This window comes from Gobius niger, assembly GCF_951799975.1.
Source record: "Gobius niger genome assembly, chromosome: 5".
In the NCBI taxonomy this organism is placed as follows: domain Eukaryota; kingdom Metazoa; phylum Chordata; class Actinopteri; order Gobiiformes; family Gobiidae; genus Gobius; species Gobius niger.
The window spans coordinates 17,376,648-17,400,895 of NC_136856.1; the positions used below are offsets into that span (position 1 = coordinate 17,376,648).

Sequence of the window (24,248 nt, forward strand, 5' to 3'; positions counted from 1 at the left end):
AGTAGCGACACTACACATGATTAGTAAATTTGAGCTGTACAAACCCAGCCCTATATTACTGTATGTAAATGATACCACTCTTGATGGCAGACGATTACTGTAGTTCTCCAGAGGGAAAGACTTGTAGCCAGCTGCTGCTGCAACTACAGTAACTAATAGGCTATTTATGAGTAAATTATAAAAAGCTCTTTATATTCATTATGACCGTTTATAAAATACCTGTACAGTTGTAAAAGTTCTCTAATAAATCACTCCATAGAAAACTAGAAGTATCTCTATAGTATTAGTAAATGGCCTCAATTTATCCAACACATTTCCGCCCCCACTGGGCACTCAAAGTATTTTTTCAGTGTGTCATTTTATTAAGCCTACTTTTAATACATGCTTGTTCTGTAAATGCTTTCTGCTTTAAAATGTAGCTTCAGTTGATGTTGTATTGAGTATATGACGAGCTCTTGGAGCACGATTGTTGAGGTTTGTGCGTTGAATTAGAGTGATGTTTGTGTCTGAGTGTGAGTGTGAAGCTCCCTATTAATCTGTGGCATTATACGCCAGTCAGTCCCACTCTCTTCATCACCGGCAGCATACTCTCGGTGAGATTTAAAATTTTCAAATCTGTAATCTGTCAGCATTATGAGGGATAGCACACACCCACTGCCCTATCTGTCACCACCCGTTTCCTTTCCACATGGCCGCACGTACATCACACAAAACATGACACTGCCTTTGGTAGCTGACGCTGAAAAAGCCTATTGTGGCAGAGGAAGACCCGGGGTTGGACCCTTGAGGAAAATTAAGGGAAATGCTTGTAGCTGGAAGAAAAAAGGTTGTGAAAAAAATGGCAGCTACAAGGTTCTAATTGTGCCCCTGGTGTATGTGACCCAGTGACTGAGGAGGAGTTCTGTCTTGTTCTTTATTCATTATTGATTCGGTGGCAGGGACTCAACAATGTCTTATGAGAGAAGGCTAAGTGTTTTGTCAATTTGGCGTGCGGGAATATCAGGAGCAATCAAAGGTAGTGGCAAGTTACGTATGTAGCCACAGCTGCCCTTGGGGTAAACTAACAGAAGCACTGCTTCACACAGGAAACACGCCAGCTACTCACTCACAACACAGGCAATACCTGATACCTCACGGTCTGCCCTGTCTTTTGCATTCATACGTATAATGAATACAATGAATGGGATTAAAATGATTAAAGTGTGGTGGTGACCCACATACTGTCTGAATATTAGGTTGATGGAAGAGACTGTACAGAAGCCCATTTAGCAGCTCTGTGTCATGTCTTCATACGGCAGGCTCCTTAAGCTCCTTAAGAGCAATGCCCCAGGGGATCGGTGCATGTGCTGGAGGTACTGACTCTGCCCTTATCTCCGCTCATTTACCCCAGGAATTAGACAGTACCCTCACTTTCGGTGTCTTGCCACAGCCGCACAATGTTCACTAAGAAAATGAGCGCACAGAAGTGTCTTAGAGATACTGCAAAACGAGGTTGGGAATTGTGTCCCGCAGACTTTACCTGGACTGACGTGTGTTCACTGGGACTTAAAGGCGTTGAATTCCTGTCACTCATCTGTTTTGGATTAGCCAGAATAAATGCATTTTAGAGTCATGGAGATTAAGGTGAAGTTTGAAGGAAAACAATCCAGAGTGGCCTCACCTCTGTCACACAGTGAAGACTGATTGAGGGCAGTCGCATTAAAGAGAGATTGTAATGTTTTTTAACATTCTTAAAAGGCCATACATTTGAAAGAATTACAAGCTCAGAAATAAATGATTTTTTACATTACTATGTTTTAATCTGGCTGTCATTATAAAGCAGCAGGTTGTCCACTTTTCTAAATTAAACTTGGCTAATGTCTTTTTTGCAATGACAATATTATTTTCCAATTAAACTGTTTTCACACCTGTTGAATAAAGAGTTAAGAACATAAATATAGCAAACACTGAAAAGATGACAGCCCTTTACTGACTTTGAAGTTTTAAAAGGCACTGCAGAATTTTTGAGTCTTGAGTCTTTATTTTTAGCTCAAATTTTAATGTATATTTCTGTTTCAGAGACCTACAGCGCGGGGCATGTATGGTAATGAGTGAATGAATGGTTAAAGATCACTTCTGGCAGACGCGCAGCAGAGACATACTGTGTGACATCTGCTTTGTAGTTCCAATGACCGTGTCCAAAGGCGTCTTGTTTATTAGCAGACATTGGTCTTTGGCACAGAGACCTGTTAGTCAGGGGAGATACTTTTGGGCCACGAACAATATCAAATCTGTGCTAAATCTGTTATATACACTCCACTTGGAGGATCTCTGCAGCCTGTGCCAAAACTGTTTAGTTAGTCAAACAAAGACCCCCTTTACAGGCATTAGAAACATGACTTATTCATTATTGGGACGGATGAAACGGAGCGACTACATCTGGCAACCCGGTGGCTTCCTTGAAAAAGTGAAAAATAATGAAATATAAAAGTGCCAACATTTATAACAAAAGGTGTGATTTAATGACAATGACAGCGAGTGGATTTGTGCAAATACGAGGCGACAAGTTTATCCGCCTTCATTAGTCACTCAAGTCTGGGATGTCTTTGGCCAGATTGGTGGATTTCTTTTCGTCTCTCGAGATTTTTTTTTTTTTGTTCCTTTTCCTTTTCTCCTGCCTCACACTGTGCCTCTGTTGCGAGCAGCAATTAAAACCAAAGCAGGCTGTGACTTATTGCCATTTTAAAACATAAAAGCGTCACTTCTTAAATTAAATTCCATTGTAACAAGTCCATAAAGTGTATTTACGCTAAAAAGATCGAGGGCAGTGAGAAATAACTCTGGCTTCTTGCTAACAGTGTTATCCGAAAATAGGGGGCAATAAGACTGAAGTTTTCCACTCAGCCCGTATTAAGGAGTCAACTGATTCAATTTGCCTGAAGTCAACTAGTTCTAAATCATATAAAGAGAGAGAATTTATGTAGAAAAGGTCCAATGAAAAACACACACATAGCAAGACACACAGGATACAGTGACACATTAACAGGACAAAATGAAGTAAATGAAGTCTAAGCCAAGATTAAAGCAGGTCTAAAAAACAAAAGTGAACCCAGACTTGTCCTAGAAACACTACATTTTTTTTCTTGGCGTTCCTGAACTCAGAATAGCCTCTTTCTTTTACTTGTCTGTCTCTGCAAAGCTGTGAAGCAAACAGCCAGGACAATGACAGGCGTCTCCAGGAGTGTTATACGGGCCACACTTTCAGAAGGTCAGAGGGACCCATTTGGGAAATTATCAGCCTCAGCTTGTGTTGCTTTAAGACAACACGTCAAAGGCGAAGCACAATATTGCAAAACTAAAAAAGCCTTCCTAGTTTCCCCCCCCCCCCCTTTTTTTCTTTTGCAATAACTTTCGCGCATCCACAAGAGGCGCTGCCGCCGAGTGGCACGCCTGGTCAACGAGGACGGTAAGAGAGAAGGCTTCAACAAGGGGACTCAGGGGTTGTGGACCGAAGCTGGACGGCCCATGCTAAGTCTGGCTGAGGTGTGCCCCAGTGTATTTATATTTGGTCAGTCCGGAACCTGTCTGACCTTTGAAGCCGCCTTATGGTCTCAAGATGGTTCACTGGAGGAGCGCGGAGACCAGCGGTAAACAACAGCAGACAGTGAAAAGAGAGCACGGGGAGATGAGAGGTGGATCCAGAGAGGGCACTTCAAAACACACAACCCCACTGACTTCTACTCCAAAGTGGCACTTATGTTTTATTTGGTTAGGTTTAGAGTGGTAAGATCAAAAGATCAATGTCCAAAAGGAATGAGTTTTATGCTTCTCTTTCTGTAGAGATTTTGCGATTCAGACCTAAAGAGCAGTCCAGATAATGGTCCAAGTGCTCCTGTCGTATTTGTAAATATTATTTTTATTTATTTATGAACATTTTATTAGAGGATCAGATTTAAATATTAGTATATACTGGATACTCACCACTAGAATAGAATAGAATAGAATAGAATAGAATAGAATAGAATAGAATAGAATAGAATAGAATAGAATAGAACAACTTTATTGTCTACCATGCACAATGATGGCAGATATTTGGTTTGCTCACACATTCAAACATATTTTCCCAACAAATATAATAAAAATGCATAATACATTAAACTCCATTATAAAAACAGATCATTAGCAGATACAACCAGATAAAACTAAAACCAATGGTTTTATTAGTGGACATTTCCCTGCACCTATTAACTCTTTTTATTATAGTATTGTAATTAAATTTGCAAGTTGTGTTTTAAAAACAAAAGAATGAATGAACTAAACTATTGCTAGAATAACATTTCAGAGCTTGTTTGTAGAGGTCTAAACTACATGGTTAGCATGTTTTACATAATAGGACCACATGGATATTTTGAATACATGTGTACTAGTTTTTCCAATTTGCTAAAGTATTTGTACTGACCACGTGGGCAGTTTTATAACAGTCTTCTGTAGAGCTAATTATTACAAGGACATACAAATATTTTGATGAGGTAAGTCTGAGGTAGATGATGTTAAACCCATGGAAGAAAATGTTTGTACTTGGACGTGTAGGCGCTAATTGTTGGGCAATCTACGTAAAACATTCCCCAGACATGAGGAGATTGAGCAAAAAGAAGAAGAGTTTGGACTCCATCGCTCTAAATATGCTCTTGGTCCAAGCCTGTGAACGCACCGCCTGCCTTTGGCCACGTCCTAATTATCAGTATGAATACCACTGTGCATACTGAAGTGTTTTTGTGTAGCCAGCGATCACATGCCGAGCACTTCTCTCTTTTAGTCCAGCCCTCGCTCCAATCCGCGGCGTAATGAACACATCGGTGGTTGGTGGAGTGCTCCTCATAATTACTGGACAAAAACTGAACCACTGCACCCCATTCCAAATAAAAATGTCAGGACTGGGGAGCGCAGGCATAAATAAAGAAACAGTTTAGTGAAGCCATTTCTTTTCTCTTTTAAGAGAATATCAAGAAAAGGACATTAAAACTGCAGGGCATTTGAAAAAAAAAAAAAAGGCATTTGGCATGAACACAAACACAGACGGACCACAGAATCCAGAAGCAGCAGCATGCATAATCCCGCACATAATATTGAGCACACATACAAAATAAATATATGCCTGTAAATGAAAAAAATGAAACTAATTAAATTTCAAGGATGGTTTTTGAATGCGTGTTTCTCCCAATCTGGGTTCTTTGCATGATTGATGGTTTCTTTCTCCCTTTAGAATAGTGTATATACTAAATCTTCTCTTATTTTGAGTGTTCGGGGACAAACCATTGCCATGACAACTCTTTCCTGACATTTTTTTTAATCCTTTTAGTTAAAGGAATTCAACTCACACAGTTAATTATTTCCCTTTCGCACACTACAATGGGGGTATTTATCTCTAAAGCGTGTGCCATGTGCCCAGGAATCCTAAACAAAAACACAATGTAGCAGGCCTGCCATATCCTTAAAAGTGGAACAATAGAGACTAAACTACTCAGAGTGCGTGCCAGCAGTCCCCAAATCCCCCCCAAACGAGCCAGCCTCAAAATTAAGACGGTGAATAATGAAATATTAGGTGAAGGATGATGGGGTTTATCAGATGTGGCATCAGAGAAAATCTATGATGTGCATGAAAAAATAACCGCCCTATGCAACATCTTTAATAAAACACAGCCTATCTGGCAGAGACGTGTGAGAGCCCAGCCATGAGAAATAATACAATAAGAGCTGATTATGCATTGAACTTCAAAAGCTTTACCAAAATGGAAATCCCCGCGTAGTTCCCGGTTATCAAGGCAGACTCCGCGGGGATGTGGGATGTGATTTGTGCCCAGATTCAATTGATTTGCGTAAAACTAGCAAATACGGATTTCATTATTTTAGAATTCACTGCAAGTGGCTGGGTGATTTTCTACAGAGTATCCACCGGCAAAGCGGGGAGACGGAGCACGCACGTCACGGCTCTACCGCGCACATAAACGTCTTTATGCCAAAGTAACAAGTGCTCAGAACACTTATATCACTCGTTTATTTCCTGCCCGACGTTTACGATGCGAGTTGTTATGACGCGCTTCACAGCCTCCAAATCCTCGACTCTAAAAGACTCGAGACAAGTCCTAAAATCCAAATGGAAGTCTGCGTGCTGCGTGCCGGCTCGCGGAATGATGTAGCTCTTCAGATCTTGATTTAAATTGCACAAATTTAACTTGAAGTGACCGATGTTCTTTTTTCCCTGTGCATGTCTATATTTGAGCACAAAGGCAGCCTTGGGCTCTTTCCAGCTGCTCATCAAGTAAGAAATGACTCACCTGCCTGGTCGAGCTCTGAATCCATCCATGCCTTGCGTCCACAAACCCAAAAGCTGGGACAGTGTTCACTTGTACCGCGTATCCAAATATCGCTCCAGTGCGCACGGCGGCGTGTTTGGGGTATGACCTTCCAGCGAGGCAACGCCGCTCATTATCCACACTTGGCTGTCATTTTAATGGATCTCTCCCATGTTCTGCCTCCTGTTCCGCGAGAAGCGCTTCTCCCGCTCCTCTTGCGTTTGCCTTGACTCCAGGGTTCAACACAAGCTCAACGAGAGCGCGCGCGCGTTCTCGTCAGGAAACGCCGATTGGAGAGAGGAGAGAGTTACTAAGGTAACCAAGAGCGCACGCATTATACACGAGCCGAGCGCGAGAACACCCTTTAACTTTCCACCCTTCAGTGATGGGACAAGCCACTTCAATGCCTTTGCCAAATCAATACCCGCTACACCCACGGAAGACATAATTCACCCCGGGTCACGAGCCTGTCACGTCGGTCAATATACATTGGAAAAGGTTTAATCATTCCCTAAAACACGAGGTCCTCATATGAATGAGAAAAAGATAACCGGGTATCGCTTTAGATTAAGGTGTGCTCATGAAGTATTAATACGCATTGGTAATCATTTTAGGGTTAGGGTTAGGTTTGGCTATGAATATGCCGATTATTAATGGCCTATTTGTATGTTAACAGATAAAAGTAGCCTATTATGTTACTACTTTACAGGGATATTATTAATGCTTATTAATAATACTTACTAAAGCGTTACCGATAACCGCATTAAAGCCTTAAATGTAGGATACCAGATTTAAAAAACAAGACACAGAGGCACATAAATATCAAGATTATGATTTCTACATAGTTTTGATAATTGCAATAACATGTTTGGGGTTTGTTTTGTCTAGTGTTTGAACCTTTGTTGGCAAAGTGACAACATAGATCTACTTTTACAAGGACTTCATTTTAAATACTGAATGACTGAAGAATGATTAAATGCAATGTTCTGTATTTTCAGTCAGTGATGATCAAAGAGACCTAATGCACTCACATCTGAGCATGTGCCATTATAGGCACCATCTCCAGATAGTAGTTCCATCATCTTGTTTCAGTTTAGACTTCAGATACATCTTCACTCTCTATTGACTTTTCTAAATCTTGGGTGAAAAAATCCCATCTCTTCTCCTTGGCCTTTAAATCCAATTCAGATCAATAACGTATCATCAGTGCCTGCTCCGTCTTTGTTGTTCCCCTCTCGTCCTTGTGTCTTCATGTTTGGACTGTTTGATAAGCTGCTGTCTTTATCGTATAATATTTAGATAAAGACTAATTTGCTGGTTTGACACTGCTGCCAATTTCAATGTATTTGCTTCAATGACACGCATAATAACTCAGCGCTGATGCAATAATTACTATTCCATGAACAAAAATGTCAAACGATACATTTGAATTTTCATTATTATTTCATTTTTAAAATATACAGCTTGCTTTTTTGCTCATGCTTAAAATATTCCTTAAACTACACACTCTAATTTTACAGTTCAACCTAAAATAAAAATTGTGACCTATGTTTTAATTGTATATTTTCAAAGGCGTGTTTTTTGGGGCCATGCGCAAACTTAAACTCATATTCAAAGTAAAAGAAGGGCATCATCCTTAGACAAATGCAGGTATAGCAACAGCACAGATCTGTCAGGTGTTATCTGCATTCAGAATGGTAAATGTCAGGCGCAGATATAGAAGGGGAACAATAAACAAACAGGGCAGGAGGAACAGACAGGGCACGAGAGTGAAGGGGACAACTGACAGAGCGATTACCATATCTGTGTATCAATACAATACACTACTGCTGCTGCTGCTGCCTCCACCGGGACCGCACTATTCACATGCTGATTATGAGCGCCGCACAGCCCACTCATTTATAAATATTTCAATATGTCAGAGCATTTGAAGCGTGAATCAAAGTCTGTCTGGAGGAGTACTTATTGATTCTCAAAAATACTGCGTTGTTAGACTTTTGATTTTATGTTGAGGCCTTTAATGTGGGCTCCGTGCATGGGGAATGTCTGGGAAGTTGTGCTCAAAGTAGAACACCCACAGTATCAAGCATTAAGTGACCCAAGTCTCTAAAACGACTGCTGGTCAGAGACGAGTGCACATGTTTAAATGGCCATATTGTCACTAAAAACTGAGTCCAAGTCCAAGGGTTTAAGTCACAGGTTTAGTCCCTTTCAGAAAAGTCATGTCAAGTCTCGAGTACATCTCTGCCAAACCATGGCTCTAAAAACTGTAAGGCTAAACCATAACTTGGCTAATTCTAAACCAGCACTAACCCCAAAGAAGACAAAAATGTAAATACATGTTGTTGTTTTTTTCGAAATTGAACAAAGGCTAGACCTGCAGATGACGTGGAGTACCACCAAGAACATGCATTAAAGCCGTACTAAGTAACTCATGCCCCTAGAGGCCATAAGCGCCACTGCATGTGTCGTAGCATGTTACGTTTTTTTACTCATTAATTGTCCGTGAGAGTAAACACTTTGCTGACAGAAAAGACAAAGGGAGAGAGGGATATTGGTGACTCCTACCAAGTGGCAGTGAAGTTGTAATTGTGGTTTTCTGGCCAGAGACACCAGGGGGAGATGAAAGACCCCCCCCCCCCCCCCCCCCCCCCCCCCAATCATCCCATCAACACTTGTATTACCCCCAGAGGGACTACGGAAGGATTTATTAAGGTGAAAAAGTTGCTTCGTACTGCTTTAACAGTCACAATCACAATTGAGAACCATATGACTTGGGAAGAATTGTACCAAACACACAAATCAAAAAAGAACGCACACTTCTAAAGCTATAAAGATACATTGAATAAATATGATTGAAACGAAAACACTGCTGCCTGTTGTTTCACAAAAAATTGCAAAAAGGGAATAGCCCATTTGCTGTCTGTATCTTCATCAAAGATCTTTCACCTGCTGTTTATCAAAATCACAATTCTCTGCCCTGTGTCGATCCATAAGGCACACATTACTGCCATAATGTTAGACAAAACAGTGCTTATTTGTTATTTGCGGGGTGTGGACCGGCATTGGTTTGCATGACATTTGGGAGACTGCTGATGACTTATCACAGGAAGCAAATCGATTTCGGCGCAATGCTCGGGGCGTCTTGTCATTTCAGCGCCACCGTCTCCATCTTTATCTGAGATCTGCTGAACTATCATGGTGATTCGTGTTTCATCTCTGCAGCTGTGGCGTCAATGGGGTGCTTTCATTATATTGTGATCTCTGTTCTGAACTCGGACTGCCTTAACCTGCTTCTCGCGCTTGATCTATAAAGGTGCGCTCTTGATAACACCTGCATTAAAGCTCAGATTAACCCTCTGTTAGCCGCAAACCCTGCTAAGCCTGCACCGGGAGGAGGGCTGCGGTTGGTTTCATTGCTTGAAGGGAGAGGAGTGAATTAAAATGGTTGTGTCTTCTGACATCTTGTGACGCCTGTGGCTTTTAATGAAGGCTCACATTTCTGGATGCCCTTCTGGCTTCGCTAGACTATTTCTGAGTATTTGTGATTATGAACAATGCTGTGATTTAAAGGATGAAAATATCACATGTATAATATTATTTGCTTTTCCCAATATGTCTGCGAAGTAAAGGCATCTTAAGTGTTTGGCCAACACAGACAAAATAAAAACTTGCTTTGGAAAGTATAGACTCTACATGTATCGTGACACCCTCTATTGAACCAAGTATGTTAGTGGGCGTGTGTTTTGCTATTATTAAGTTACAGCATTCATATGGTTTCAAATGAAATATTTTGTTAGCATTTTAATTTCATTGTAATTTTTTACCAAAAATGGACAACGCCAAATTGAAATGACTGCTTTTATCAGTCAGGATGTGTTTTTAACATTACCGTGACAGAAAAGCTCCACCTTGCTCTCAGGAATGTGTTAAAAGTTGTTACAAATTCATGTGAAGAAAACTAATGCATTTTGAAAGTTAGGACTGAGTTTGGGCCACAGCCAATGGTTTGAATTGTATTTTTTTTATTCTTTGAAAACAAAGTAGGCTCTCAAACAAAAATGAATAGTACAATTTTATTTTTCAGTAACTAAGTAAGTGCTTTATTTGTCATTGTACAACCGTGCCACCATTGCGGGCCAACTTGGTCAACATGTTTTTGTGGACCGCCTCCTGAGTTTGTCTCTTTTTCAGAGCATGGTGTCCTGCACTGGTCAGCTCCTCCTTCCTCTTCCCCCTGTGCAGCACCCTCCGCACCACAACAGTCTTTCACCATCTTCTGGGAGGAGCTTAGCAGCTTGTCTGTTTCAATCTCCTGTGAACATCCATTAGCCGAACACCATAGGGATAGAAGGCATGTGTGCCTTAGCTGTGAGTCTTGCCCGGGTACCACCTCGTCTGTCCCTTTTTTGTTTCCTGTAGCGCCTCTTGTGATGCCTCCACTGTGCTGTAGGTATGGGGGGCTCTTGGTGCCTCTTCAGTGTTTCAGACTTTTAAAAAGCTGCGTTCTTCAGGACCAGTAGTAGTAATTTACCTGCAGTACAAAATCCACCTAACCTCTCAAAAACATGTCAAAGACGTACAAAAGCATCCAGTAAAACAATGTGGAGCATAGAAACCACAAATGCAGTTCACAGAAAAAGGCAAAAAACACAGTTGTACCAAGAGAGAGTGAGTTTGCTGCTTGTTTACACGTCGCCATGAGGCGTGTGTCTGCTTTACAGTATGAATTGAGTTTTTCATATTGTGCTATTGCTGCTGCGGATGGCCATTGGTGGTGACCAATACACTTCCTCACTTATATGGAAAAACAAATGCTTCCTTGCCATGTCTCGTGCAATTCACATGTATTTTATTTCTTTGTATTGAGCTCTCAGCGCACAGGGCAGAGTTGTAATCTCTGTCATTGCTCGACCAACTTGCTCAGCAACTTTCCTGCCCTACAACCTCTGCTTTTTCAGATCCAATATTAAAACCCCGAGTGGAGCGAGGGCATGAATGTGAACTCACTGCTCTCTCACACACTATCTGTCTATAAATAACTGCGTTTAGAGCGATCTCGCTTGGAAACATGCTCACGGTAAGTAAAGCATGCTATTACAGTAATTGTTCAACCCATAATATTTTATTAGCCAGGCAGTTATATTCATTTTCCGATTTGATTTCTTTTCGTGGTTTATTTTTGCCTCAGTCGCAGTCAAGGAGGGGAAGTGCATCACACAAGTTCTGAATGTTAGAAGTATGTGGATAGGTACATAATTCACCATGTGCTCTACCATGTAGTGCACCAAGCGTCCAAACGTCCTGAACATTAACAAAAGGAAAGCTATAAAGCATAGCTGTAAGTTGATCTAAGTAGTTCTTGACATGTATAATTTGGAATGGTGCGTGTAAATTACTGATACGCAAAACACGTGTATCAGTTATTTTGTAATTTTTGCATCAGTAAAGGTGAGGGTGGACAGGATAAAACTGTTATAAAAGAGCTGAAGAATTAACTTGTTGACTTGCAGCCGTCTAATTTTCGAAGTAAATGCAAATGTTGTTGACATTTGTAGAAGATGCAAGATGTCAGTGTTGCTTTTGAAGATCAGTTTATGGTCAACCTAGTATTAATATTCCTCCACTCTCTCAATTATCTTGCCATCTAAACGTAGTGGCAGATGGTCAATGGAGGAACGACCAAAGCGTTTCAGATCCATGTGTTTTTTCTTTGACCAGTCAGAAAAGGTCTTTAATTCTGACTGGAGATGTCTGTCGGAGTTGCTTGTGTCGATGATTACTGCATCGTCTGCATTGTATAGTCCAGCTTGGCACTTTTGTAGTTCTTTGTGTATAATGTAAACTGCGGACTTTCTGTTTAAAGTTTGCATTTTCTCCTTGTGTCTGCGACTCTGGCGCAAGACCCTCAATCGGATCTTTTGTTGCACAATTGTAAGGTGACAAATGAACTGTACTTCCATTTTTTATATTTTACTGCTTCAAGTAATAATACAACTACAAACTATTTAGTATTTCTATCCTGTATTGTGTTTTTATCCTATATTTTCCTACTTACATGTATACCAAGGATACATTATACAAAATGAAAAGTGAAACTGTAAATTATGTATCTTTTTTTCAATGTGAATGTCCTGACGCTCAATCCCGGCTTAAGTGAGAATTAGAAATAAATCTTGGTTATTTCATCTCTGTGGCTGAAACATCTAATTCCAGGATGTTTACACAAATCAATACTTTCCTTCTGTAAGCCCCAACATTATTTGATCAATAACCACTAATTACATATGATTGAAAAGGAAGAGATGTGGAGGCTGTCAGGCTGCGGATACTTGTCTCAGTGACTCAGCGCTACTATTGGCATTCAGTTGAACTCTTTGCTCAATTTCAAGCAATAAATATGGAAATCTGTGAATGAGAGGCAGCCTCTTGTCTCGGCGCTTTTTGCCTAAGTATCACTCCAACATAAACACACTGATGGCAGAGATCACAGTCTTCTCAAACTATTTACTTGATCAAATTATGCTTCAGATTTGGAAACAAACTCGTACCTGTTTAATTGCAGCGTTGTTTGGAAGCAATTACACTGACATGATAAATTTAGTTTGTAAGTCTTGTTGTGTGTTAGTGAAATACCAGATGAGCCCTTGGCACTTGGCACAAAAATATCCCAAATCCTCTCTCCCACCCTGGGCAGCGACACGCGCTGTGACTAACCCTGTTTGGAGATAATGCCTCTAAGATTATTGTACATAAAAGCATGGCCTAATAATTTGAGTATGCTTAAATTGGTGAAAAAACAAGCAGACAACTGAATAGGAATCTTTACATGGCTGGTCTAACTTGGTCCTGTGGGGAGCCTGTCTGATTGAACAGCTAAACCTGCCATGTAAGGTGTTGTAATCAGCCTCTGCCTGCGAGCCAATCACAACAGCAGGAACTGTCTGAAAATACCACACAAGTGATTTCAAATGGCATGGTCTCATGAGGACATACACTACACTTCTGTTGGACTCATGTATGTTTATTTCACAAACATTTACACAAAGATAAGAATGGATAAATGTATCATTGTGGTGGTGAAGTGCAGGGGTTCTTCTCTCAGAGCAAGGCACTCTGGGGCTCATTCTCCAATCTACGGTAACATATTAAATGCTACAAGGTGGTCCTCGAGTGCCTTTGTCTATAGGAAAAAAGTAAGCATATGCAGTAATTGCAAAAGTAGATCTGGTGGGAGTGGTGGTCACCAAAACCAGCCACGAGGAAGCTCCCTTGATAGGGAGTGAAACGCCAGCTTTTGTAAGTCCAGTTGATTTGTTATGTACAATAAAAGAGCATTAGCATTACTTGTACTTGAGTATAATGAAGTTTCTTATGCCATACTTTTATTCTGTTCATATTTAACAAGAGCTGACATTTTTCTATGGCATTATGTAGAGATATACTTAAAAGCTAGCATTTTCCCACACTCAGATTTTGAATATGGGAACCAGCCATGCGCGCTTATCCTTTTACTATCTGCCGACACACCCACAGATGCAGACATGCCTTAGGCCTGAGCCGTCTAATTCTTCGTGATGCAAATGTATGCATTGCCATTGTGAACTATAAGTCAATTATAATACAGTGCTTATTCAAATAGGCTCAAGGTGGAGGTACCTCAAGACATTAGTATGCCAAACTGTTTAAAGGCCAATTTCACCCTGCATGCCTCTGGAACAAACCCTCCCAAGAATTTGCATTTCAACAGAATATCACTTTTGCTGGGGCTGTTTATGAGCCTGTGCACCTATTTCACATTTTTCTAGCCAGGATGCATAATCACTTTTGTGTCAAATTGTCTGCATTGAATCGGAATAATAAGAAAAACAAAGTACCAGTTCAGAAGACATTTGCTGAAAGTTCAGATTCTTTGTCTAGTCAGTCCCTTATTAATTTGGAACTTTTACTATTCTTTTTCGGTATATGATGGATTCAAATATGTAATTCTGAATTTCACCATAAAGAAACATCGTTTCCTTTTTTCTCTCATAAGTGATGTTGATTTTTTATTTTTTTTGGGACTCAACAACATTTTGATCTCTGATTATCAATTTGAAAGTAGAAGCTTGGTCCTATCGCTAAATTAATCTTTACATGAACATAAACAAACTTTCTCCTACTTCAATAATCCCAGCACTATAAATAACTAGCCTGGCCAGTCATATTTGGCCATATTATTTGATATTTGAAATACATTCATAATCTCCTGTTTAGAATAAACTCAGTTTAGAATAAACAGAGAACAGTATGGCTGGCCAGGCTAATAAGAACTGCATTATTTAGGGTTGTTACAAAAATAGCATGTGCACATATAGAGACACTTGTGCATAGATTGGTTCCTACATCCATTGACTTTTAGAATAAGGAACACCTTGTTGTCATGGTTAGGGGTAACTAGCTGGAGGTCATATTGTGCGTGTTTCAGTTTAGGAGAAATGGCACCTGGAGGGAAACTCTGTCGCCCAAAGGAGAGGATGCAGACTTTGCTCAGGAAGGGCCTGGTTCACCTGGTTCACAAATTAAGGTTTGAGGTTTGTCCTTCGCATTATGCACATCCTTCAATGCTGGGGAACCCCACAGGACCAGTAGGCATCGCAGTGCGTATTTTGGGTTGATTCGTATAGAATTCAGTTAAAAATATACCCAGGAAATTTAACACATTTATTGAGTCTTCTATTTCTCTGTACTCAACATGGCGAGCTAACTGACAGCAATTGCCATACCGGCTAAACACATGCCTCATTACTCTATATAAACCACTATTAGCTCATTGTTAAGGCGGTGATTTAAAGCGCATCCTTCACTCACCCTATAGGACAAATTGGCCCTCCGTCTCACCTGTGTGGCTCTCCATCTTCGCAGCCCGTCAGCCGACAGCGCTGGTCTCCTGGTGCCGCTTCACACAGACAGCTAATTAGCACACTTCCTCTCGTCACTGCTGCCAACACGGAGGCACCGGCCCAATAAAGAAAACAAATCTACTTTTTCTAACATCCAAAATTGCCATTGTGGGCTTCCAGGTCTTTTTTTCTAATTGTAATCTCTGGAAACTAAGGGGGTCATTTACTAAGGGTTTTTCTCATGTGCAAAAACAATAGTGCATTTACTAAAGTGGAGCAAAGAGCAAGTGTAGTTGAGATTTGCGTTGCTAAACACAGCAAAAGCCCGCAGCTCAAATTTAGCCCATGGGAACTAATGAATATACAAAACAAGGCGATTTTGGAAAATGCAAATAATATCTTTCAGCAAGTACTGTCGTATTTATCACGACTACAAGAAGTACAACTGTGCGAAATATCAACACGTTTCAGAAGCAGGACAGAATAATGGAGTTTGCGCATCATTGGGGCACTCCAAAACATTTTCAGATGTTTGTATTTGGATGGTCATGGTCAACTTTATTTCTATAGCACATTTACAACAACCACGGCTGCCCGAAGTGCTTCAAATAACATACATAGATACAAAGATAAAAGATAATTAACGTAGTATGGAGTTATAAAGAAAACATCTGCGACACCTTGGCCTTGGCTTTTGTCTGTATTCCATTGAACTGGAGCGGTTCCATTCGTTCATCAGATGGCTTTCAGGAGTCTGCCCCATGTCTTTTTAAAGTCCTTATGAAGATTGCAGAGTTTTATGTAGGGTGTGTTGATAACACATGAGACGGCGTATGTGTTTCGTTGTTCACCAGTTGCTTTCATCCCGGGCCATCTCCAATGTGCAAGCCGTGCACATGTGTTCCTGCTGTCCCATTTCAGTCCTTATGCAGTTTCAAAGTCCGCTTTCAAAGAGTTTATGATCAAAACTTTGTAATCTTCAGTTCCACATTCAGCAGGTTCTGGTTAGCCTATGTTTCCTGCAAGCTTTGCGGCACATCCCTATTTCTGTGGCCTGTGTGCTCCATGTGCACAACACCTGAGAGATGCTCCTCGAACCAGCGTGGATCTACTTCTGGATCTACTTCTGGATTGAATATTTGAAGGAGACTTACAGTGCTTAGCGCTCTTGCCTCACAACACGAAGGTCCTGGGTTTGATTCTCGAACTGTGCGAGCCTTTCTGTGTGGCGTTTGCATGTTTCTCTTTGTGTCTGGATGGGTTTCCTCCGGGTGCTCCGATTTCCCCCATCAACTAAAAACATGCACGATAGGTTAATCCTCCAGTTGTGTTTCTGACCATCAGCCTGGCTCGAAGTGTCCGTGGGTACTGCGGTCGCCCACTGCTCCTTACGGGTCGCCGCAGTGGCATCGAAGGATGGGTCAAATGCAGAGGACTGATTTCTCTGCGGGGACAGTGAGGCACGCCTTAACCTGAACCTCAATCAAATCACCGTCTGTAGGCTAATTCTCACAATTTAGCCCCTGGCTTAGTAAATCTGTCCCTAAGTGCCCAAGTTCTGTTTGAATCTTTATACCATTAAGTAAAAACACTCCAACAGTCATGTGATCGGTAGGTGAAGATTTGTATTTGTTCGGCCCTTTTTCCTGAACATTCATATTGCAAACAGTAAGTCATCACAGTTTTAACCTGTCATCCGCCATCTTAGGGTTTGGGTTAGGTTTAGGGCTAGACTTCTCCAAATCTCAAAGTGTATTGACTTGAGACCTTGCAGCCTATATGCCAGTGTGTTGCCTCATTTGAAAGCCAAGACCTTCTAGTTTCTAAAACTATGTGTACGATCTGTGTGAGAGAAACACAACTGACATCACAATTGCTGTCCGTAACCCTAATCATAACCCTGGCCCCCTGATCCCCCAATCAGCAAATAACAGGTTAAAATGAGTCTCTCTCCTTCTTTGTTGTTTTACTCTGTATTGTACTGCCTGTGGGTTATAGTGTTGCAAGGACCTCTTAAAATATTGATCTGTGAATCTTAATGGAACTTTCCTGGTTAAAGGATAGTCCAATAAAAATGCTGGGATACATTGTGTATGTTCTTTTTGCTCTGAGCTTTATGAAGTGATTTCATTTACCGGTTTTGAGTTATAAGGACACAGTGGATATGCCTCTTGAGTGAATCTGTATGTAGTAGTGATGACGCATGCTCTTCCTCTTTCTTGAGGAGGCCGTTCGCAGTCAAACAGGGTGAAATGGAGGCTTTGAGCAGGTCAAACCAGTGTTGCAGCCTAAAGGTGATAGCCACCTGGTTGGCTCCATCACACAGGTCTCCACTAGCTGGCCCCCAGATATTATCTGGCATGCCAGAGGGGGTGTAATGGTGCAGAAAATTCTTATGAGGAGGTGAGCGGAAATGTATGCATCTATATCTGTCCCTAGCAGACAGAGGGCAAAACAGCTAGCAGGTGTCAGCCCCCCTAGCTGCGACAATATAGTGTTTACAGAATGGAAGTCCTGGAGATATCTGAAGTTTTGGTCTTTGCCAAAACCTTTACATGAGAGGAGTTGTGGGGCGTGACTAGTTTGGGGATGAAAGTGATGAATGGTGTTCTTCTTTCCACTCCAAGTTAGACCAGAAACGTAATACTTTTCATGTAATGGTACAATAAGAGTTAATATGGCACTGATGTAAGGTGTGTAATGACAGTATTATATCAATAAATCAAGCTCTTTTCTTGAACTTTAACTCAAAAGCAAGAATTTATATTATGAGAATGGTAAGTCATGAGTCAGCCAGTTTTATTGTGGAATGCATTCAGTGGATTATAGAAGAGTGGATTGGCAGGTTACAATTCGGATTGAAGCTTGGTCCACCTCACACATTTAGCTTGATTATAAAACATATGTTAATTCAAAGTGGCATGAGTCAGTTCAACAGTTCAACATAATAGAATGGCAACAAGTGTATTTCTTAAAAAACAAAACCTTTGAAGGAAATTCTCATATGATTCAGTTATTGGTAAATGGTAAATGGTAAATGGTCTCAACTTATATAGCGCTTTTCCACCTACATTAGGCACTCAAAGCGCTTTACAGCAAGGATCCACTCACCCATTCATACTCTCATTCATACACCAATGTACGCAGACACTGGGGGCAATGTGGGTGAAGTGTCTTGCCCAAGGACACAACGACAATGTGCACTTTCAGGAGGTGGGATTCGAACCCCCGACCTTCCGATCATGAGATGACCCGCTCTACCATCTGCGCCACTGTCGCCCCTGTTATTCATTTTGTTTGTAACTGTAAACTAATCGCTGAAGTTGAAAAGCGTTCAAAGATTCAAGCCGATGTGGCTCTGAGTGTAGCAGTGTGGTCCATCTATATACCAGGCTTTGAGACCGATTGAATAACAAGTGCTTCATGTTCAAGTCATTCATATAAATCAAGCTCTTTTCTTGACCTTTTACTCAAAAGCAAGAATTTATATTATGAGAATGGTCACAGCTCAGCCAGTTGTATTGTCGAATGCATTCAGTGAAGATTGAATGGATTGGCAGGTTAGGATTTGGATTGAAGCTTGGTCCACCTCACACGTTATATCTGAGACTTAATGTTGAGATCACTTTATTTCAGGCTCCTTCTTTAGCTTCTATTCTTAAAATTCAGAGTGCAGTCCACCCATTTTTCATTCAAACTACTTCGAAAATGTGCCTCCCATATGATCTGGCAGCCGGCTGCAATTATCTCACGACCGTCATGGGGGTCCCAACGTCATACTGTATCATGACACCGTGCAAGCCGCACAATCACACACACACCTTAAAGCATCATTTGCCCATCGCTAGTATCTAGACTGCATGTGTCTTGAGATTATTGCGGACCTCCACTACTAAGCAATTATCTTAAATCTTGCCCCTGGATTATAGAAACTGATCACTGCTCAAATTATCTCCACACTATTAGATAGGACGAGCAGCAGTAAAATAAAAAAACAACAGTTCTCTGGATCTGAAATGTTTCTTGTCTAAAGCATACAATAAATGAAGTGTCAGTGAGCTGGCTATAACTTCAGTCAGACATACATTAAATTGCATGTGTCCTCTCCAACTACGAAATGGGGTGCAAAAGTGTACGGTAAAAGGCAGGGAGAAAAGCAATGAGCTGTTCATTTTGTGAAAATGATCAGCGGTCAAGTCTACTATGCATTAACTTCTATCTCTATCCATACTGAAACAAAACATGGAACTCTATGTATGTGAAAGTTGATTTCTTGGGGATGTGTCTGTGAAATCAGTGACTTCACTGAGGTGCACTCAGAATGCGGCAGGCAGAATAGTGCTATGAGTGCACTCTTTTATAAGGTCAGGTGGAAAGAGCATTAAAGTACATAAGACGAGAGGGGCATGTCAAATATTTATCAAAGTAAGGAAATCCGCTCGGCCTGATGCGCTAAACAAAGGTGAGGATGCTAGCAGGGATAAAACTCCCAGAAAATAAAATTATTTTAGCATAGCAATGATGAATACACCATTCTTGAACTCTGGATGCTCCGTGTTCAAAAACCTGTTCCCCGTCCCATGTGTGATGTGGAGATGCTGTACGGCCAAACGTAGCAGTGCCCTGACGCTGGAACCATCACATACATATTTTACCAGTGTGAGTTCAATGGTTTGTCCTATTTTAAAAGAGAAGCTTACAAGAAAGACAACACTGTGAAATCAATTTTAATACCAAGTCCTTCTCCCTGAGGACTGCAGTTGTTCAGCTGGTTTGGTACACATTGTTTGGTTTGCTATATTGAAATAACATTAGACGTCTGTCCGTCCTTCCATCCATCCATCACTATTCAGCCCTACAAATCCATCTTCCTGGAGGATAGCGAGTGCAAGCTTCAGAAAACATATAGCTGTTGAAGCATTTGAAATTGCATGTATTACTGTACTATGGCCCCAAATCGGATAAGTAAATGAGAGAAGAGAGTTGACTTTGCTGCTGATCAACATTTGCACATACTTCTCATTACTACATGAGCAAACATTTGGTAAATTGTGTTCAGAGTCAACAATAATAATGTTATCTTGACTAGCAGTGTAAGGTATATTTATTCCTTCTTGATTCTGCATCTTTGACAGGTGACTCAACAGAGAAGCATGTTTGATATAGTGTCAATGTGCAGAATATCTCAAGTCGTCATAAAAATCATCAGCAAAAATGGTCTAGTAGTCCACATAGTTAACTGCCTGTTCTTACAACTTCTTAACTGATACATGGACCCATAACAGCCGTGACGGTACGAGGAGATCAGCATTTCTACTGCTGTTTGTTTGTAGTTAAAGGTCAACATATGCCGCCGCAACATCACATGGTTTGGTATTTACTGCAATTTTCCCACATGTATGCACACCCACACTCACAGACATACCCAATTATATATTCTTATCTACAAGGGTGTGCCTGTGCATCTATAGAAATCAATTTACACGTGTGAGCTGTTATGGGAATGGCAGTGCGCTGTGTAAAACAGAAAACACAAAGGCACTGGCCAAAGCATTGATCCATGCACTTGGTTAGGTTGGCCTTCGCGGGTCCATTTATCACCCTGAGCTCTGTGATTGGAGGAGCCCTGGGGAGTGCGGGATATAAGCTGTAGCCTCTCCGCTTCGTGCATGTACCAGAAACAGAAGCTCCGATCTCCCACCTGCAAGCATCCCATCTGCCACAAATTACATTGTACTCCATGGTCCCGTGTATGATAAGAGATTATTAGTCTGACTAATATTGTTAAAAGCATTATGTTTTATTAGCAGTGATGTTGAGCTGCAATCAAAAGCACAGAGCCGCATGATTTCTGTGAATGTTTTATGGTGCAAATCGAGTTTGGCAACGTGGTTAACTGATTCCCTGTGGTGCATGAGCAAATTATCTATGGTCAGTTGCTTGTGTAAGCTCTTGCATCATAGGTTTTATAAGTTGTCATCGTGGTTGTTGAAGACTTTTTCATGTATCATCTATATGTGGTTGTCGAAGACTTTTCGCTTCTCACCGCTAAAAAGAAGATAAAGATCTCTTGTTGTTTTTCTTGCCCCCCCCCAAAAAAAGAAGTCGCTACAAAAGAAAGGTCACACACAGTAATATTTGGTTGGGCCTCCTTTAGCTTTGAATACAGCACACATTTGCTGTGGCATTGCTTCAATAGGCTTCTGCAACGTCATAAGATTATTGATGATGGTAGAGTGTGACCACTGTGCAAATTCTTCTCCTGCACATCCCAAAGATTCACAATGGGGTTCAGATCTGGACTGTGAAAACGATGTCTCATGCTCCCTGAACCTCTTTCACAATGTGAGCCCGATGAATCCTGGCATACCATCCACCCACTGTCTGGCCGTGTTTAGAAAAAGTAAAAGTAAAATTATCTGAATACATTTTTTCTCAACTAAAAGTATAAAAGTATGCATTGTACTATAAGTAAAAAGTAAACGTATTTAAGAGTTTAATGTGCAGGATATTTTAAATCAGAACTTGGTACCCTACGCACTCATCACACAGTCTCTTCAAGGTAATGCCTTCAGGGAGGAGACTGTGAAATCTGCGGGCCAGTTCCAGTCGACTGAAGAACAGTTTCATACACAAGGCCATCGGGAAGCTGAACTTCCTGCCCTCCCTCCCACCCCTCTTCTTTCACCCCCCACTCCACTATTTCAAATCATTCACATGGTTTGACAAATAAAAAATGTGAATTGAATTGAATAGTAACTCATGCACCTAGAGGCCATAAGCGCCGCTGCAGGTGTCGACGCGTGTTGCAGATTTTCACTCATTAATTGTCCGTGAGAGTAAATACTGCGCTGACAGAAAGGACAAAGGGACAGAGGGATATATTGTACATCCAATTACACATTGGAGATAATTTTTTGCCTGTAAATACTGTTTAAGTGGCGCTAGCCCCGCAGCTAGCTTAGCCCGCTAGCCTGTTAACTTCTTCTTCGTGAGTGTATTGCGCCTCCGAGTCGGAGCAGGGAAAGTTGTGAGGGTGGTTTTCTGGTCAGACACACCAGAGGGAGATGAAAGACCCCCCAATCATCCCATTAGCACTTGTATTACCCCCAGAGGGACTACGAAAAGGATTTATTATGGTAAACAAGTTACTTAGTACTGCTTTAAATTATTTGAATCAAACCAGGTCTAAACGAGTAAATCACTAACTCTGGTCAAAAACAGGAACTGAACTAGGTCTAAACAAAGTCTAAAGGAGTAAACCATCAAGTTGAAACCGTGAATAAACCTGTCCATCGTAAAGAGGTCACTTTGAAAATAAAATACTTTTACTTTTAACCGAATTTAAAAATGCAGTGGAGATCCAGGCTCTAAAAGGTAGTGAAGTAAAAGTAAAAAGTATTCATCATAAAATGTACTTAAAGGGACTATACAGAGTTTAAAAATGTTAAAATTATGTATTTTCCTCCCCCTACTTTTGAGCTACTAGCCTGAACTTTCACTGCTTGAAAACAGGGGAGGTGAATCTGCAGACGTGGAGGCACTGCCACAGATCCACCACAGTGGGAAAAGGTTGGTGTTTTCAATGTGCTCCAAATTGTGCCTCTGGCTCCATTAATCAAACATATTGTAGGAGAAACCAAAAACAAGCTACTTTTGAGGTCTAGTTGTCACAGATGTGCAGAATGAGGGGATGAGCCGACATCAAACTCTACTTCTTTGATGAAAAGTTACAATGAGGAGAGATCATAGGACTGACCGCACACACGCAGGAAGTAATGGAGGTAACAATAGTGCAATATCGTGGGGCACACATTTCTTTTCATTAAACCATCAATAATGCATTGGAATCATATGAATAATTTTCTCTCTAATGGATATTGCATGCTGAGAAAGGATTTCCAGCAAGAGTTTTTAAAAATTTATCTTGTGAAATGATGCGTTGCTCTGTGACAAAGTGATTTTTCGGGGCAGGAGAAGAGTAGCACAAATGCATCTGTAAGCTTCAGCTCAGAGAGTGTCGAGGAGCAAAAAAGGAAGTAGCAATGTTTCCACCCACCCCCGACTTGATATTGTGTATGATAGTTCCATATATGATTGCCTTTCTTGATAAACTACTTGGACTTTACATAATAATGTTGTTGTAGCTTTGATTTAAGTTTTTTTTGTACACAAAAGTATGAGCATATGGTGGCTGAGCAAAAATTCTCCATCTGTCTAGAATCCCTTGTTCTTTATTCCCTTCATCAGAACTCCTGGCAGATTGGAAATGCAGCTTGTCACAACAGTACATGAATATATGATAGCAGACGGACTGTGTTGTAGCTCAGTGGTGGTTTTGATGGATGTTTTTTCATTGTAAATCAGCTAACCTTACTTATTAATTCCCTCCCTGTGCAGACACAAAACCCAAGTACAATACGCTTTGGCCTTCAGTAAATGCTGCTGCCCGCATCAACAGTAGCTACAATTTTGTTTCTGCGCATGCTATCATGATCAAAATCAGGCATTAAGCAATAATGAAAACAGGGATAGAAGGCAGTACAATAAGACCTATTTGCCAAAGGCAATGTGGAATTGTTCTTGTGAAGCATGGCATCAAGAAGCAGGAACCCGGGACCAGAGCAATGGCTCAGGGCACTTTACTTTTGCATGTGAACGTAACATCCACCACTACAATTATACATGCCAGTGAGGAGAGCTTTGAAAGGGCCCAGCCGCCTGCAGGGCTGTCAGCTCAGGTGGCAGTCATGCTTAATTTCACCATTTGGGAAAACTTGCGAGCTTTAGCAGCGATGGACAGCAGCTACTTTCCCATCACATCATTGGGCTTTGGTGTCCTTGGAAATAGACTTTTAATCATATTCTAATTACTGAACACCACAAACCATCATTGAAAACCTTATTGCTAAAGAATTCACAATGGATTAAGAGTATTGTCCAAGAGCAACAGAAAGTTTGACCTGCGCCTACACACAACCTATTTTCAAATCACATTGCCCCCTGATTTACCTCCACAGAGCAGACAGTGCTG

General features: G+C 41.0%; 2 protein-coding genes across 3 annotated transcripts in view; both read right to left on the minus strand.

Annotated features, from left to right (window-relative positions):
• nlgn3a (neuroligin 3a) overlaps window positions 1-6,595 on the minus strand; it is a 171,574-nt gene extending 164,979 nt beyond the window's left edge. Inside the window, exon 1 of one of the 2 annotated variants that reach the window (XM_079556764.1) lies at window positions 6,315-6,595. The gene's annotated coding sequence lies outside the window, so the exon portion shown is untranslated. The remainder of the gene's footprint in view (window positions 1-6,314) is intronic. The other variant, XM_079556765.1, reaches the window with a different exon arrangement.
• Window positions 1-24,248, minus strand: part of pofut4 (protein O-fucosyltransferase 4) — a 327,876-nt gene that overhangs the window by 205,493 nt on the left and 98,135 nt on the right. The window lies entirely within an intron of this gene.